General features: G+C 48.8%; 1 protein-coding gene, 1 long non-coding RNA gene and 1 other non-coding gene across 5 annotated transcripts in view; 2 read left to right on the forward strand and 1 right to left on the reverse strand.

Moving 5' to 3' along the window:
* Nucleotides 1-18,801, reverse strand: part of LOC135907064 (diacylglycerol kinase delta) — a 472,455-nt gene that overhangs the window by 143,176 nt on the left and 310,478 nt on the right. The gene's annotated exons all lie outside the window — the stretch shown is intronic.
* On the forward strand, nt 5,128-6,886 carry LOC139057335 (uncharacterized). Its single transcript, XR_011512689.1, has 2 exons — nt 5,128-5,516; nt 5,581-6,886. It is a non-coding gene; the product is annotated as an uncharacterized lncRNA (long non-coding RNA).
* On the forward strand, nt 8,828-8,900 carry TRNAR-UCG (transfer RNA arginine (anticodon UCG)). The gene has a single exon. It is a non-coding gene; the product is annotated as a tRNA-Arg (tRNA).

Consider the following 18,801-nt stretch of genomic DNA (forward strand, 5'->3'; position numbering starts at 1 on the left):
AAGACACCCGAAAATTGTTGATATCCTCGCCTTTCTCGACTACACCGGGGGGGGGGGGGTGACAGAAGAGCTAAGGGCCCCGGGTGCCAGACGACCTAGCTACGCCACTGCATTTGACACATTTTCCGACACATCTTACGCCACGTGGAAGGCCTGCGTTGTTCGGGATGATTTTCTCGGGTGGGACGGGGAAGAGAGAGAAGCGCGACTCATATGCATGCATGCATCTGCATTATGAGTAAAATAAGGTTGTGTTCGCTCTGCAATAAGTACACTGCTATAGGCGTGACACACGAATGCCATTTCTCGAGTGTAGTCTGAAGAAAGAACTCGAGGAAGAGGACCTCTTCTTCGACGGCGGTGTCACCAACTCTCAGTAGAAGTCAATATAAAGCTCATGAGTCACGGGCCTTGCGACCGTATAGGACAATTGCAATTATTCTCACATGACCAAATTTTGTCGTTTATATATACTATTTCCCTGATTCCGTCTTTCTGGATTAGTTAGTCTCTTTGCTAATTATCTAAAAATTTCTACGTTACACTGCCTTACTTTCTCTTTTTAAGTGTTTTTCTTCCGATGTTAAAATAAAGCTGCACGCGAAGTTTGTGCGTGCACAAATTCAAAATGCAGAGCAGTTCTCGACGGCTGGAAAACGCGTAGAAAAGGCCCCCGTCTCACGATACCGAAATTTCGGAATGAAGTTGGGCGCAAGTGTTATGTGTGTAAAGAACATACAACTCATACTGGGTGCTTTCAGTTATCCGGATGCACGGCGTGGCTGTGTCTATTGCATCGAAATCGACAAGGCGTAAGTATAGCGCTGTTGTCTTCAATTTTCTTACGTATAAATACGCAACGATCGATATTTACGCACGGCCGAGATATATAGTGCTCACATATATGTCATCGCCGGCTTTCTTACAGTGTTGTAGCAAGGAGTGCGCAAACGATACGAGGCACTCACGCAGGATGAGCGCCTCGTACATTAGCGCGTGGCTTACACAGAATTCCAAGTTGGTCGAGCGCCTCTATACAACGAAATGACCTGTGTAACGAAGGAATAATTATGCCCCAGTTCTACTGGGAGCCGTGCGGTGCGCGACCTTTACAGCGAAGTGCACCTGTATAATGAATGATTTCGGATGCTATAAGCATTTCGTTATAAAGGCGTTCGACTTATAACATGGCGATGAAGGCATACTTCGCAGCGCCCGGACCACTCCAGGTATCTTTTGATCGGTCACAATTTTGTGCCTGTTACACTTAAGGAAAATAGTGCACGCACATGCGCAAAGGCGAATTTGTTTGGAAGACTGACTGCAAACACACAGGAAGGCGTTAACTTGCACGCGAGAACACACAGTTCAACCTCGATATAATGAAGTCTATACACAACCGTATTGCAGCGCCCTCAACCGCGCTTCGTGCGAAAGAACCGTGGCGAAGTGAGCGGCCGCGGCTCCGTAGGCATCGGCTTCACACAGTGCGTCTTCGACGGCGGCACGCGGTAAAGAAGCGCCGCGGCGCACGGTTGAGCGCGCATGCAATACGGTAGTGCACGGGCGCAGTCACGTGGCTTTATTTCACATTTCGCGGGTTTTCTTCACGCGCCGGAAAAAAATCGCCGCGCAGCATGTACGTTGCCACAAAAAAAAAAAAAAATGGATCGGTCGTTTTGTAATGTACTCTACAACGTGACGAAAGGCACTTGGCCCTAAATGGAATATCAAAAATTTGTCATAGTTGATCTCAGTTAGTTAACTCATCATCATCCTGGTTACGCCCACTGCAGGGCAAAGGCCTCTCCCATACTTCTCCAACAAACCCGGTCATGTACTAATTGTGGCCATGCCGTCCCTGCAAACTTCTTAATCTCATCCGCCCACCTAACTTTCTGCCGCCCTCTGCTACGCTTCCCTTCCTTTGGAATCCATTCCGTAACTCTTAATGACCATCGGCTATCTTTCCTCCTCAGTATGTGTCCTGCCCATGTCCATTTCTTTTTCTTGATTTCAACTAAGATGTCATTAACTCGCGCTTGTTCCCTCACCCAATCTGCTCTTTTCTTATCCTTTAACGTTACACCTATCATTCTTCTTTCCATAGCTCGTTGCGTCGTCCTCAATTTGAGTAGAACCCTTTTCGTAAGCCTCCAGGTTTCTGCCCCGTAAGTGAGTACTGGTAAGACACAGCTGTTATAAACTTTCCTCTTGAGGGATAATGGCAACCTGCTGTTCATGATCTGAAAACGCCTGCCAAACGCACCCCAGCCCATTCTTATTCTTCTGATTATTTCCGTCTCATGATCCGGATCTGCCGTCACTACCTGCCCTAAGTAGATGTATTCCCTCACTACTTCCAGTGCCTCGCTGCCTATTGTAAATTGCTGTTCTCTTCCGAGACTGTTAAACATTACTTTAGTTTTCTGCAGATTAATTTTTAGACCCACTCTTCTGCTTTGCCTCTCCAGGTCAGTGAGCATGCATTGCAATTGGTCCGCTGTGTTACTAAGCAAGGCAATATCATCAGCGAATCGCAAGTTACTAAGGTATTCTCCATTAACTTTTATCACCAATTCTTCCCAATCCAGGTCTCTGAATACCTCCTAATATACTAATCTAATCATACTAATACTAATCATACTAATCAAGCGCAATATAAAGACATATTTCCTAAGGAGCGCCACACGACGACAAACCATGTCGCTGGTTTCATTCAGTTGCGGTTAACCACTTCTTTTTTTTTTTGTTAATGCTTGTTTCAAGCTACGTGAAACATCCCGTACACAGTGCAACCGACGGTGGTCTGCTCCGGACCACCGTCAGTTACACTTCGCTCCTCGAGGAGGCAGGACGTGCGCGGCGAGCCCTGAACACTTTGCAAGCTGGAAAACGCGGTTTTAAGCACAGACCTGAGACGTAACGCTACCGCGTTTCTCTCACATTTACTGCTAACTCGCCAGTATTTTTTTATTTATTGCACCCGCTAGCACGTAGAGATTTTTCCGCCGTTCGCATATTCGAAGCGCGCTGCAGTGTCAGCGCTGATAAATCAGTACACACAAAACACCGCTTCGGTAAGCGAATTATGCAGATAACACGCAATATATCCCAGTTATATAGCAGTTCAATAGATGAAATCTTTTTTCAGTGCATACAGCCACCCAGCTAAAAAAAATATAGAGTACGGGTCCGAGGAAGGCGAAAGAACTTCGCGGGTCTTTTGAAAAGCTCCAACCGCGGGCGGAACCCCGCGAGTTTCCATTTATAGCTCGGCAAGCGTGGCCGCCTGTCAGCGCGCGTACGCTCCGAGAGATAAAGTTCGAGAGATAAGGCACGCGTCTTTAGATGCGTTCTTTTTTTTTTGTTCCATTCTCGGCATAAATACACTTGTAAAGGTCAGAGCCAGTCAGGTCCGAAGCACGAAAATGCCATGCAAGCAAAATAGAAAGAATAAAAGGACCGAGGTTCGCGATATTTCCCAGCCGGCGCGCAGAGGCCGGGCGTATTGAAATCCGCAAGTCTTTGCTTTTAACCGGGAGAAAGAGACAAAGCGGCAAACTTAATTCATATATTATAGTGAAGAAGAGTAATAATAAAATGGCTGTGGCTTAGGTAAGGTTAAGCCCAGGATGCGAAGCATACTAGCCTTTATTTTAGTTGTTGAACCACTGTTTAGCCTGGTGAACTGCTGTTGCTTGGCTATATTTGGTTCGGCTAGACGAAGAAACAACTCATGCATTACTTCTTCGCCTTCAAGAGTGGAACGCGACAGCGTTCCCGTCGACCCGCCAAGGGGTGTAAGACAATGGGCTACAGGGCAGCGACTACGCGCCCCGCATTGGACGCGGTGAGCGTCGAGCAAAGCAGCGTTCGGCGCGGCAACGAAATGTGCGCCTGAGCAAGAGACGCACGCCTTAGAAACAGCGCGTTTCTAAGGCAACACCGCATTCACTAGAGGCGCTTTTGTACCGCTTTGAAGCGTTGTACTCGTGGCTCAGTGGTAGCGTCTCCGTCCCACACTCCGGAGACCCTGGTTCGATTCCCACCCAGCCCGTCTTGCAAGAGTTGAGCCAAAGCCACTTCTCCTCTGTCGTGACGTCACGGTGTCACGTGATTTCATGGTCACCGCCGCGCCTGAGGAGCTGGGTTGAGCCCTCGTAATATGCTTCGCATAAAAAATGGCTGTGGCTTAGGTAAGGTTAAGCCCAGGATGCGAAGCATACTAGCCTTTATTTTAGTTGTTGAACCACTGTTTAGCCTGGTGAACTGCTGCCCAAGTAACCACGGATATCCGTGGGACGTCCACCATAAGTCCCAACGTCCATCCATCCGGATATCCAACACGGACGTCCGTGGGACGTACAGGAGAAGTCCATATCCTGTTTGGATGTCCGAAGGACATCCCACCGGGATGTCCATGGGACATCCCATTTTGAACGTCCGCTGGCTGTCCATAAATAGGCATGCCCAGGATATACACTAGTGAGTTATATATAAACTAGCATAAATATATTGCCGGAAATTTTAGTTTGTTCATATTATATTTGTTTATTTTTGTTCTCTATCGGACACAGTTCATTCTTTTTTCAAAGCAATATAAATATATTTCCAACTTGATATCAATTCTGCCCACTTTAACATCGCAGTATTAAAATACGATTTTTTTTTCTATCGGTGGGTCATACAAACAATTTGTAGTTTGCTTTAAAAAAAATGCTTGTGGATGACTAGCAGAATATATAAGCGCCCATTTGAAGCCACTTATTCGACCTAGAGCCAAGCACTCAAGTTATCCCTCATTATGAAAAGTTCCTGATCATAGAGTTTTGGTCCTGACCTCCGAACATGTAGGTTCAGGTTTATCATTGAAACAGGAAGTAAAACACGTTGTTGGGCTAGTTGGTGCATTGTATTAAGAAAAAAAAAACAGCAAAAAAAAAAGACGGACACAGGAAACATACACAAGACAGGACTCTTCCAGCCTCTTTCCTGTCTTCTCGTATGTTTCCTGTGTGCGCCTGTTTTTGGCTGGTTTCTTAAAACAGGAAGTTGTCTGCAGTGTTCAATTGTGCATACAATAATATCATTATAGGTAACAAAAACAAATCTCAAAGGCTACGCTTTTGGTGGCTGCGTGCGTTGAAAGCGATTACGAAAGCTATAATGCGTCAGAGCCGCCATGCATTGACAGTAATCTCAAAGGCTATGTTTTTCTGGCGCCGACAGCTTTAGCAGAAACTAAAAACTCGAAAATCAGATACCAAATATTCCCAGAATAAGTAAATATTTCACTGTGTAATAATAGAATATTTTAAAAACCTATTTATGTTTGCGTAGACGCACGTGGAAGTGTTACAACCTTGGCAAAGCAGAACGCTGCAGTCATCCAATCCAATCCAAGCTCTAGCCATCGTCGCCACGCCATTTTTCATTCTGCGATCGTTTTAAGGGCAGCGGAGCAGCGTTTGTCACCTTCCGTGCCTGCCGAAGTCTCCTACTCAGCTACCAAGGTATGACAGCTACATCGATTTCTTTTTTAATTCGTTTGGGTATTGAAATGTGTTTTCTTCACAGGTGCCAGGATGCCTAGACTGCGGGAGAAGCCGCACGCGCGAAAAAGAGCGTCGCTGGAAACAAAGACGATATTCGAGGACTTCGGATCTCGCACCGGCAGCCAGCAGTCAACAGCTCGAGAATTCGCAACTCTAGAACTGTGCAGTGGCGCGCATACCCCGCACGCATGCATTAACATGTGCGTTCGGGCTGTCCCTGCAAACATTTGCACGCCTTGTGATGCTGGTCGCTGCACAGAGGCGACATCGGAAGTTCAGGACGGTGGTTGTGACACTACGCGCACTAAGGACAATGTGCCTTGGTTCCCTGATGGATATACTCTACGTGACGCTTCGGATGGTTCACTTCGCTGTGAGAACGGAACAGGATCCCTTAGGAGAGGTGTACGCACAAGTCAATGCGGGTTTTCTGGTAAGCAGGACCCCGGAGTCTACGTTTGCTTTAGCTACCGCGGACTCTTCATCGGCGCCCTTTGATTCTCCTGGCAAACAGCTTCTCCTGGCTAATGCGCTCATGATCAGAGCTGTAGCCGTCAGTAGCGGCAATATCGCCTGCTGATCTCTACGAAAATAAAAAGCTCCTTTTAAAAAAGTGAAGAATATATTAGTTGTTTTTATCTACGAGTTTGTTTAATATCGTGAGAATATGGTCACTACGGCCACGGCGGGGACATTGTAAACGAGAGTACGCATTCAATGGCCAAGTGAGTTTTAATAATTGTAAGAACGCACTACGCCACGAGAAAGAGCTATTGTTTAAAGAAAGTGAAGAATATATTGATTGTTCTTCAGTAATAGTTCGTTTAGCCACGTCAGAATGTGGAGACATTGGGAACGAGAGTACGCATTTGACGGCAAGTTGACTTACGAGAACGCACTACGTCGCGAATACCATTTAAGCTGCAATACCATTAAGCATGTCCGTGTGGCACCCCGCGAATGACAAGTTTAAGGCATTAGCCAGTTAATGTCATTTTTTGTGCCCGTGTCGCAGAGTGCTAGTGAAGTGATGTAGTCAAGATTAATTCCTTCATGTCATTTCTGTTGCTTTCGCTGCTTAATAATGCTAATTGATGTGTTTTTGCTCTTTCTTTTTATTCCATGCTGCAAACTCAAATGTCAAAGCAGGGTGGGCAATAAGTATTTTTGTTCTGCTGTTCTCTACCTTGTTGTTGGGCTATTGAAATTGCAAGTTTTCTTCTTTATCCGTGTATTTATTTGTTCTTTGAACAGTACGCATATATCTGCTTATTGGTCTTTTTATGTATATGTATAAGGTGACAATAAACGTTTAATTGTATTTGGAAGTTGGTGTAAGTTCATTTCTCGTTTATTTAAAACAAGAATGCATTCAAGCATTAGACCAATGTAATATATATAATGGTCCGGTGCTTGAATGTGTCCCGGCCACTATTGTCGCTTCAAGGCATGTGTATATCTGGAATATCCCCGGGAAGACACACACACACACACACACACACACATATATATATATATGAATAAATATATATATATGAATATATATATTTATATATACATATATATATATATATCCTGAACGTCCCCTGAATGTCCATGCTGGATGTCCGCGTCGGACGTACTACGGATGCCAAAGCAATTACCTTTGGATTTCCCAGGGACGTCCCTCGGACGTACGTCGGACATTCATGGATATCCCACGGACATCCCGAATATCCAGAAAGGACGTCCGTCGGACGTCGCCCGGATATCCGTGGTTACTTGGGTGTTGCTTGGCTATATTTGGTTCGGCTAGACGAAGAAACAACTCATGCATTACTTCTTCGCCTTCAAGAGTGGAACGCGACAGCGTTCCCGTCGACCCGCCAAGGGGTGTAAGACAATGGGCTACAGGGCAGCGACTACGCGCCCCGCATTGGACGCGGTGAGCGTCGAGCAAAGCAGCGTTCGGCGCGGCAACGAAATGTGCGCCTGAGCAAGAGACGCACGCCTTAGAAACAGCGCGTTTCTAAGGCAACACCGCATTCACTAGAGGCGCTTTTGTACCGCTTTGAAGCGTTGTACTCGTGGCTCAGTGGTAGCGTCTCCGTCCCACACTCCGGAGACCCTGGTTCGATTCCCACCCAGTCCGTCTTGCAAGAGTTGAGCCAAAGCCACTTCTCCTCTGTCGTGACGTCACGGTGTCACGTGATTTCATGGTCACCGCCGCGCCTGAGGAGCTGGGTTGAGCCCTCGTAATATGCTTCGCATAAAAAGAAAACCTTTACAACGGGGATGGTACCGAATCGCCAAGTTATTGAATTTCGGTGTCGGCTGGCGCAATATCTGGCCGTTTTGAAGATAACCGAGGGGCTGCAGAAGGGGAGAGGTCGTCCTCAACGGTTGCGGGAACGCTCCGCGCGCCTTTCTCTCAAGGAAATTGCCCACGTTCATTTTCTTGAGATAAGTAACGGCTGGTTCATAGCGTGCTTTTGTTTCGTCACATTTTTTAATCCAAAACGCACAGGCCTCTCTAGGCGCAGCCTCTTCTCAGCAGCGCCCATGGATTCTGCACACGGATGGAGTCGACCGGGACAAGTCGTCGCGGTGCAGCTGAGGTCTGGGCCGCTTCCGAAAGACGCCGAGACCTATCCCATGCAATGCTGGCACAAACAACGTGCGGCAACCAGAGCTTCCAGCGTACGAAACGGGCGCGCCCATTCCGTTTGACCCGGCGTCAGGCGAATCCGCCCGAAATACGTTGAATATTCATGTTTAACTCCATTGGTAGGAGAGAGTGGGGCGCCGGAAGTAGTAGCGGCGAGGAAATGTCCGGCCCATCTACTTGACTGCAGCGGAATGCCATATGAAGAAAGAATACTTGTTGTTCTGATTAACCCGGTGAGAGATCGAGAGCCAGAGAGAAAGAGGGTTCAATCCAGGGGCCAGAACGATTTTTCGTGAACTGCAAAGTTTGCTTACCCGCGTGCGAATCACGAAACCTGCACTACCGCGGACGGAGTTTGTGTGTTCCTTTCGCTCGAATGGAATCGTTGCTACCACGAACGGGTACCACGCGCGGCTTAACAGGGGCTGAGCAGAAGTAGTGGCTCAACCGGTAACCAACCGGTTGCCGTAATCACACGGCAATAAAGAAATGGGGGAGGGGAGGGGGGTACGAGCCCATTACAAGCGCGAAGCGAGGAATGCACGACAGCCAGCTGCACTTCCGGTATGCGCGTCGCGCCCCCCGGTCGGCACCCCGATTACTCCCCCTCTGAGCTCGTCCGGTCCGCGTGGCCTAATGGATAAGGCGTCTGACTTCGGATCAGAAGATTGCAGGTTCGAGTCCTGTCGCGGACGTATAGCAAGCACCTCGCTTTTTTTTTCTCGTCCCGAGTGCTTTTTTCTTTTTTCGTGAATTATGTGAACTGTGCCCTGTTGACATTTTCCCTCATAGGTCACATTTCCGTATTTTCCGAATAAATTTCCAGAATGACACCATTTTGTAGGTATGCGCCATCAAACTCGCCGAAGAAATGCACTGTTTTCCCACTTTCTATTTTAAACAAAACGCTCTTTTGTGCTTTGAAGCACAAAAGTAACTGGAACGCCCATGTATTTCGTCCCACACTACGGTAAATAATGCCTCAAAACTGGTGTCACTGTGGATATTCATTTCGAGTGGATGCGTCTTGCAAACTCATAGGCAACAATTCGTATATTGCTGCGTAAAGTAATTAAGTTAGTAAACATATGTTAATTAGTTGAATATGTGTTTCGATTTCACGGGCTAGTAATGTCTGCCTCTTTGAATAAGCCAGCTCAAGAACAATAATCATATTATCTGCCACAGGCGATTTGTAAACATCCCGTAAAATTTAAGAATGATCACGTATATGTTAGGGGTGATACTTTAATTTCAAAATATAAAATCGAATATTACATATTGTAATACGAGGGTTACTGCGCTATAAATGAATATTACACTCTAATTATATATCCGCATTTGAAAAATAATTATTTGGTATTTACGAATATTCAGAAGTGAATATTTCGCAAGAACACACTGTTCATGTCTTCCCATCTGCTAAGCAAAATATCGCAAATGTTTAGAAATGAAAGAGGGACAAAAGGTTTCGAAGCAATGCAGAAACAAAATAGGTGATAGAAACTTCGTTTTTGTTTTCACGGCGGAAGCCTATATGAAAGTCAGATATTTTGATTTTCTCTCATTTTAGGGCAATTGGCAGTCCACTTAAGTAGCAGTCTTATATTGTGCGCAACAACCGGTCACGTTTTCGTTGCAGTTCTTACATGTGTTTTATACAGACATGTTAGATATGTTACATATATGCCGGCGTGGTATTGCAGTGCCATGGAATAAAATTACGGACGCCTGCACATTTTACGGGACGTAGTTGGCAGCTGCCGGCATAAGTCCAGTAAAAACAACGAAAAATTCTTGCGGCTATAGCGTGTAGCTCTACGGAAGATGTGGATGACGCATGGCATGACATGCGCGCATAATGTGCGTGTCACACAGATTAGACGCTGAATGGAATGCGTGATATATAGCCGCCGCTATTACGGTATAACCGCTTAGGTGCAGCTGAGGGTTCGATCCCAGAACGCGGCGGCCGCAAATCGCACTAAGAAAGTTAGATTTGAACAACTAGATACATACGTAAGTGCGCGCATCTTCTTTTGTCCATGTTATCTATACCTATATAGTAATGATGTAAAAATCTCCACTTCAGAATGGAAAGTGTAAAGCGCCACAACGCCCTTGCGTAGGCATGGTAAAACATATTGCTTGCCTACGATTTGCCCTTCACCCGTTGCATGGGTAGCCAACAGGACATTTTTTCCCTCGCTATATGGTAGACCTCCCTGTTCTCCCCCCCTCCTTTTAGGCTCTTGCACAGAGTGCGCTTTGACAATCGTGCGCAACTGCAGTTTCAGAGAAAACTATTTTGTTTGGAAGTTTAACAGATGTTATTAGCTAGGATTGGGGGCTCGATCCCATCGCTCGTGATCCGTTGTCAAGATTGGAGTCCGGTATGAATTCGAAGGTAGCTGGCCCATGCCGTCGTCCAACTTATCCACGCTGAGGACGTTGATGAAGGGAAGAACTGCTTCTCACTGAGAACGAGAAATATGGGTTTATTTACAGTATTTAAATCAGTCTAACACGACTGCTTGAGAAACGTGGATCAGTCTAACATGACTGCTTAAGAAAAAAAAATGTCAGTCCAACATGACTGCTCAAGAGAAGTGTCCCGAGTATTCGCACCATAGCAGTTTTTAAACACTCGGTCCTCCCGTGATACAGGCTGACGCGAACGTTCGTTTACTCATTGTAAATTCGCCGCCGCCCCGCAGAACAGTTTACGCACACAAAGGCACACACATTCCTATGTCCGGAGCCGACGTCAAAGGGGCGCCGTTCCGGGAAGCTCGGAGCCATTCTGGGTAGCTCGTTGTCGTGCGTCCCGGTCGGCGCGTGGGAAGCAACAAAAAACGGCTTTTCCGCGGCAGCTCGCTCACGCGTAGCAGATCAGCTCCGCGCTGGGGAGTTCGGGCACAATAGTTCGTCCACCGAACTCATTCCGTCACAACGGCGATGGGGCTAGATGATGGCGGCGGTTTTCAGCACAAAGCCCGCTTCATCGAACGCATCCTAGCTGAAGCGACGGAGAGTGGGGGATGCGCGTCTTGTTCCCCAGTCGTAATTGGGTGGCAATCCTGCATTGCAGCTCGCCATTCTTAACAATGTAAGCGCACTTGTTCGTCTAGCCTTTCACGCAGCCTCGTTTGTTTAGCTTCGCGCCGTTTCGAGATCGGCACAGGCGCTGCTTCTATCGTTGTCGGCGCCGCACGGCGTACTTTATACGCTATATCTCCGTGCAGCACGTTCAGTTGCGCACGATGTCATTGAAACGCGAGATGAACGTCGGATTGCGACGAGCTGCTGCAGTCAGTGTTCGAGAAGGCGCGCACGCTTAGCTTCGTGTCTTCCTCTCGGAAGAGAGCGGAGCAGCGGTCGAAGCAAACTTTCAAATATCTTCTTTATTTTGATCACTCCTCTTCATTTTTTTCCGTGGCCACTGTTGTGACATTGAGGTGGTCCCGTAGCGCTCGTCACCCGTTTCGTGACAGCGTTGGCAGCTCTCTAGATGGTAGCGTAGACTCCGAGTCGGGCGTCGGTGAGAATAACGAAAGAGACTTTATGCACCATATACAGGTCATTATACAGGACAAGATCGGATCGGCACGGTGGCCGAGAGCTAACAGCAGTTATAATGGCTAACTAACAGTTTATACTAGCTAATTACCATCGTATACAGCTAGCGTGACACAAATGAAGACTACTCTGAACCTACCTTCGCTATTACGAAGCAGGAAACAATCGCGTCTATGCTTATTTCATAAGATTTACTACCAGAACGCTGCGCTTCGGTCGGCGTGGATTAACCCAGCACCATTAATCTTCTCCCGTAGAGATCATAGGAATAAGGTACATGTTCCTCGCTCTAACACACTAACAAATTCGCAATCATTTTTACCTAAAACATGCAACGAATGGAACGGTCTGCCAGCATCTATTGTTAATATAAGTAATCCTGTTCAATTTAGGAATGCTTTAGTTAACTACATGTAAATCATGAACCTTGCGTTCAATATATCATGTGACTTGTTATTGTATAAGTGCTATATTTTCAAATTAACTATGCATGTATTTACCTATCATTCCCAACCTGTATATTGAAGTGTATGATGAGATTTCTATGAACTACGACTACTATTTTTTGTGTAAATTAGTGAGCTAGTATAATTTTCTATTTTCACTTATACTTTGCCTTTCCTGTATATCATTCTTTACTTCCTTTATGAAGCCGCTCCCCTCTATAATGTATATTTACTCTGAGGGTACTGTAAATAAATAAATAAATAAAAATAAATGAAACGCGACTGTTCCCGCACGGCGAGGTCCGGCGAGACTCCAACCCCTCCCCCAAGCGCGTAACATATCTCACTCCACTCGAGAGCGGCACTCGGCTCACGGTGGTTCGGTGAATCCGGTTCTCCAGGCGGCGGCGTCGGGGCTTATAAAGCCCCGAGAAACGATTGCCACTCAAACGGCCCAATACAAAGCCAGCACTCGACGGACGTCCGAGAGGTCCAACCAGCGACCGCGCTGGCCACCCGCTTCAAATTTGCCGCGCGCGGTGACCTCCAGCGGAAAGGAAATACGGCACCGGGCTGTATAGCACTTTGTTGCACGTTTGGACATGTTGCTCGCCGATGCTCCTTCACAGGATTCTGCTGCATGGCGGCGCAGCATCTTGACTTGTCAAGGGAGCGTAAGGGCGCTGTGCCTTTCGGCGCAGCCCCGGGTTTGTCCAAAGGGCGTTCGCAGGATAAATTCTGCATCTTGTAGATTCGGAAACCGGGCTGGTTGTACGGGTACAACACCATACACGGAGAGGGAGAGAGAGAACTAAACTTTTATTTTCCGAAACGGTAAACCGAGGCAGAACCCGGTTCACCCTAGGTGGGAGGATTCCTTATTCCAAGAACCCTCTGGCTTGGGCTGCCTCCTTGGCCCGGGCGACGAGACTGCGTTGGTCGTCCAGGTCATCGGAGGAAAGCTTGGCCTCCCACGTTTCAGTTGTATGGATCTGAGGTGAGTTGGGGGCGCTCTTTTATCGCTTCTATGGGGCGGCTTTCTTTGGAGTCGTCTTGTGGAGCTTGTGAGATAGGGGCTGCGGCTGTGTGACGGAGTGGGCAATCCTGGACCCTGTGTTGCAGGGTGCCTGGAACGTCGCAATGGGGACATGTGTACGAGTACTGCGTAGGATACAGTCTGTGCATGATTATTCCGTGCACGTAGGTATTGGTCTGTAGGCGGCGCAGGATGACTTCTTCATCTTTGCTCAGATTCTTATGTGGTAAAGCGTACGTTCTTCTGCTGAGTCGGTGGTGTTGCAAAAGCTCCGGGTACTTCAGGGTGATGTCATCAACGTTGGTGGCCGGCCTAGTGTGGGATGGCAGGAAAGTCCGGCTAGTATGCTCGCGGGCAGCGGCGTGTGCTGCCTCATTTCATGTCATCTGGAAACCAGTTGATGTGGGTGTCGGGGAGCGGGGCGCGTGCGATGTAATTTCTTAGTATTTTGAGCGCGGTTTCTGATACGCGTCCTTTTTGATAGTTGCGCGCTGCTGCTTGGGAGTCTGTTAGTATTACTGCTACTTCAGGGCAAGTTGTTATTGCCAGAGCGATTGCCGTTTCCTCTGCAGTCTCGGGGGCTCTTGCTCGGATGCTGACAGATGCAAGTTCTTTGTTCTTTGCCTTGGTGATCCGTGACGCTTAGGGCAAAGGCATTTCGTTTAATATACCAGGTAGCATCGGTGTACCTTGTATCAGGGTCTCTCCCGTATTTCTCGCTGAGTGCGCGTATTCTGCTTTGCCGACGCTCCTTATGATAAGTTGGATGCATATTGCGCGGTATACTTGCAACGCTGATACAGTCTCGGACTGCAGGTGGGATTCTTGCTTTCTGGTCTGTGTCTGCAGAGAAACTTTCACTGTAGTTGAGGTAGCGCAAAACTGCACGTCCGGTGGGTGTGAGCTTGAGCCGCTCTAGTTGGTTGATCTTAATTATGAGCCTCGACAAGCTCTTCCCACGTATTGTGGACGCCGAGCTTGAGGAGTTTCTCCGTTGATGCCATGGGTGGGAGGGTCAAGGCACGGAGTAAATAAATAATACAAAATTGTTTGCTCTGGGTTCTTCCGAAAGAGGAAATAGAAAGAAGTGAAAAAATGAACGACTGCAATCGGGGCCATTAACAACCTTGTTCTATTTTTTTTTATCCCCGCCAGAGTCATCCCGCGCTCCTGCTTTTTTTACGTTCTCTTTCCGCTCGATGCCGCTAGGTGAGCTTTCTTTCGTTTACAATTTTTTTTGCCCGATTGAAACGCGCTTGTTCGGGACAGCTCGTGTTACGCGTCTTGTTTACCCTGTTAGGATTGGGGGCTCAATCCCATCGCTCGTGATCCGTTGTCAAGATTGGAGTCGGGCATGAATTAGAATGTAGCTGGCCCATGCCATCGTCCAACTTACCCACGCTGAGGACGTTGATGAAGGGAAGGAGTGCTTCTCATCGAGAACGAGGAAAATGGGTTTATTTACAGTATTTATATCAGTCTAACATGACTGTTTGAGAAAGTACATCAGTCTAACATGACTGCTTGAGAGAGAGTGTCCTGAGCCGCCACACAACAGCGGTTTTTAAACACTCGGTCCTCTCCCGATATCCAGGTGACGGAAACGGCCGTCCAAGCACCGTAGGCGAGTTGACCAGGCACCGAAGGGGAGACGAAGCACCGTAGGGGAGACGACCCGGCACCGTAGGGGCATTTATTCCCTGAACTGCAGCGCGACCGCCGGCCGCCCATTGTCTGGCGTCTTGGTCGGCGCGTGGGAAGGTGTGTCAGTAGACGTTCCCGCGGCTCAGTAACAATAGTTGGTCCGCCGAGCCCGTTTAGTTACAATGGCGACTTCGTCAAACTCGGCTCCCGCGACGGAGAGTCGAGGAGGCACGTATTGTTGTTCACACACAGTCGACGTAAGGTCTATTCGATTCAGCCAAGTTTCTCTGCACCTTCTGCACCTATTCACGGTGCACTGCACCTAGGCCTTCGGTTCCCCGAGGTGCAGCGGTGCACCCTGCACCCCCGTGCTCGATTGAACGGGGTGCAAGGCAAGGTGCCGCCGCGGTGCAGTGCACCCTTGAACCTTGCAGTGAGTGGGTGCAGCCCGGCACACCTTAACTGGCACCCCTTGCACCTTTTCGTTTGTGGTACCGTGCATTTTTTTCTGAATCGAACGAACCTTACGTCACGCCGTGGCTAGAGGTTTGCGGCGACGCTCCCGGAATGTTGCCTCCACAGTCGCAACTGGTTGGCAAAACTTGCACTGCAGCTGGCCGTTCTTAACAACCCTCTCTCCCGGCTTCATATAACGAAGAGAGAGAGAGAGAAGAAACTTTATTAATGAATGGCCGGCAGTTTCGTTGTGGTGGCTTCAGGTGGCGGCTCCAAGTCCTTGGACTCGGGCGGCATCTTTGGCTTGCCGGACGGCCCAGAGCTGGTCTGCCAATTCTGAACTTTTGAGAGCCGCCTCCCAGCGGCGGCGACGCCGGTGGAGAAGGTCCCCGGCGGGCCCCGCAGCTGGGGCGGCGTCGGGGAGAAGCGAGCTCGAGGCTTCCCGTACTGTGGTAAGGGCCGCGATTACGGACGCGTCGCGAACGGATGTGGTCCCATTACCGTGGTTGCCGCCACATTCCCAGAGCATATGTCGCAGCGTTGCTCGCTGTCCGCAAGCTTTACAGGCATCTGTTGGATATAAACCTGGGTAGAAGTGATGTAGGACCGCGGGGCTAGGGTAGCTGTGTGAAAGTTTAATCTGGGACCTCTTTAAGGGAAACGCGTTTATCGCTAGGGTTGGCTGACTAGCATGCTGCACGAACCTTGAGGCGCCAGGACGACCTCCGACTTCAGCCTATTCCTCCAAGATAATGTCTCGCCCATCTTCGCGAGTGATGGCGCTCAAGCTTTTCTTTTTCTATTTTATTACGATAGCAATTACATGGACACTCCTGGCGCATTTTTTACGTCGTCGTCATGTTCCGTATAAATTGCAAGGCCGATAACATCGTCGCCCTATGCTGCACGCGCGAGTGAAAGCGCGCGAAGGGCGCCGACGATCGCGGCTCGATCTGGCGCGCGCAAGGGAGGAAAGTTGAGAGGAAACGCGCCGTCGTCGAAGCGCGAAAGGCCCTGAGGGAATAGGAGGGAGTTGGGGGGGAGGGCGTTGTTCTCCGGCAGCAACTGCGCATTTCGCGACCGCGCGCAAGGTGAACCGGCAATCGCGGCTCCAATTGTCGCGCACAGGGGAGGAAAGCGGGGAGGCAGCGCGCGAGGGAGGGGGGCCGCGTTCTACTCCGGCAGCAACTGCATACTTTGCGCGGCTGCGTGCTCCTTATCTTGAAAGCGATCGACAGACGGCTCATATATACCTCTGTGCATGCTGTGTTCTCGCCGCGCAGTTTCCGCTGAAGCGATAGACAGAACGCAGGTCACTTCGCTCGCTGCTGCTGCCGTGATTACTCAGGCCAGAAGTTTAGAGCGCAGCCCCTATAGGTCCGCGTTCCTATACGTTGAGCGTCGGCGTACCTCGTCGGCGTAACCGAGCGAACGCGCAGCGCCGCGGAGAATGAAAGAAGGCGATAGCGAAGGGAGCTCTAGGAAGAAAGCGGAGGAGGAGGCTACAGTGAAAGCATGAAGCGGAGGAGAGTATGGCGAAAGAGTGAGGAGAAAAGCAGAATACTGCGGTAGCAAAGAGAGCGCGAGAAGGAAAGCGGAGGAAGCCACCTTGAAGCACCACCACACGGCGCTCACGTCCGCGCATCCGCGACCCTCTGAGGATTGAAAAAAATAATAATAAGGAAACCACAAAGCTCGCTTTCGGGCACAGCGTTCGCCGCAGGCGTTTTCCGGCAAATATTACGATTGTCGGGAAGCGGCAACTGTGTCGCTGGGCGTCGCGGCTCCGTCCGTCGGTGGTCGGTGCTGTGCCTCAACGTATCGCGAAATGAAAACACGCACAGCGTTGCGCTTAAATTTCGCATTAGGGAGTATCGTAACCTTCGGTGAACATTGACAGCGAGTGTCCGGATCATCGAGTGTGATGTGTTCATGTTTGTTTGTATGTGCTGGCACCATGCTTGTTAATTTAGTTGGTGATCGAGGGAATGTTTCCAAGTTTATACGGTTGATGAAACTACTATCCTTACTTCGTACACCTGTCTACTAATTTCTATCGCAATCGATGCTTCGCATTTCGGGCGAAACTGCGACTTCATCGCGTCGTGTGAGGAGCCACGCGTAAAGTCATAACGAGGTCCGCACGCGTCAGAGGTTAGCTGTGCGGAAACTTTCTGCGCGCGGGCCCACTTGCTTTTTTCTCATTCGTTGCCCTTCGAGGCGCAGGTTGCCTTTAAGGCTAAAGTTTCGTAATGCAAGCGCGTGCTATCTTTCCCCCCTCGTACAAATTATGCGGCCCGCGCTGTCATGGCTTTCGCTCTGAGGAGAGGGGGAGTGGCGCGCGTTGTCGAGACGCGCCTGCTTCGTCCCGGTGCCCCCAGCATTGAACGCGGCCTGACCTCGCGGCTGCAGGAGCGGAGTGTTATTTCTTGGCACGTAAATAGCGCGCCCCCACACGCTTACTTGTGCCCTTTCACGTCGCCCCAATTAGCGGGCATCTTATGCGGAGCCATTTCCTGTGGGGCAGGCGCGTCGACTGTGATGCCGAAACGTGATGCCGACTGCTTGTATGTATGTATGTATGTATGTATGTATGTATGTATGTATGTATGTATGTATGTATGTATGTATGTATGTATGTATGTATGTATGTATGTATGTATGTATGTATGTATGTATGTATGTATGTATGTATGTATGTATGTATGTATGTATGTGTGTATGTATGTATGTATGTATGTATGTGTATGTATGTATGTGTGTATGTATGTATGTATGTATGTATGTATGTATGTATGTATGTATGTATGTGTCTGTTCGTGCGAGCCGATTTGGATGCGTATAATGCTACTTCGCCCGTGCGCGAGAGGCAAGTGCAGCAGTGTTTTGGCATACAGGGGTTGCTCCGTGTAAGTAAATGGGAACAAACAAGGCTGTGACGGTGTGTGCACTACGAGGAGGAAGCACCTTCTGCGAAGGAAGTACAGGTCGCGCACCTCGTGTCAACTATTCTCGGGGGGCGAGAGCCGGCGGATACTGGGTTTACAATACAGGAGCGGCGGTTCCACACACTCCCCGAAAAGGGCTGCCGGTCCTTGAATTTCCAGGCGACCGGCATTGCTTCTAATGTGTTTATCTCAAAAGTTGTGTCTTCGTCTGCGTTTTGGTCGGTTCTGATATCTCTAATTACGCCGAGCTCGTTAGCGGGCAGAGAAAACGCAGGTGCTCTTCACCGGCGAGCACCGCCGACATGTTAAACACGCGTGCGTCTACGTACGTGTGCGTTAAGATAGAGCACGCTCTTGTTTAAAGACGTTGCTTTGGCTGCTCCACTGCATCCGAGCCGTTCGAGGTGTGACTCTGCGGACTCTTCTTTTTTGGGTCTTAAGGCGGAGAAAAGAGGGATGAAATGTCAAGAAAAAGGAACGGGGGCAA

This window comes from Dermacentor albipictus, chromosome 1 (assembly GCF_038994185.2).
Source record: "Dermacentor albipictus isolate Rhodes 1998 colony chromosome 1, USDA_Dalb.pri_finalv2, whole genome shotgun sequence".
NCBI lineage: Eukaryota > Metazoa > Arthropoda > Arachnida > Ixodida > Ixodidae > Dermacentor > Dermacentor albipictus.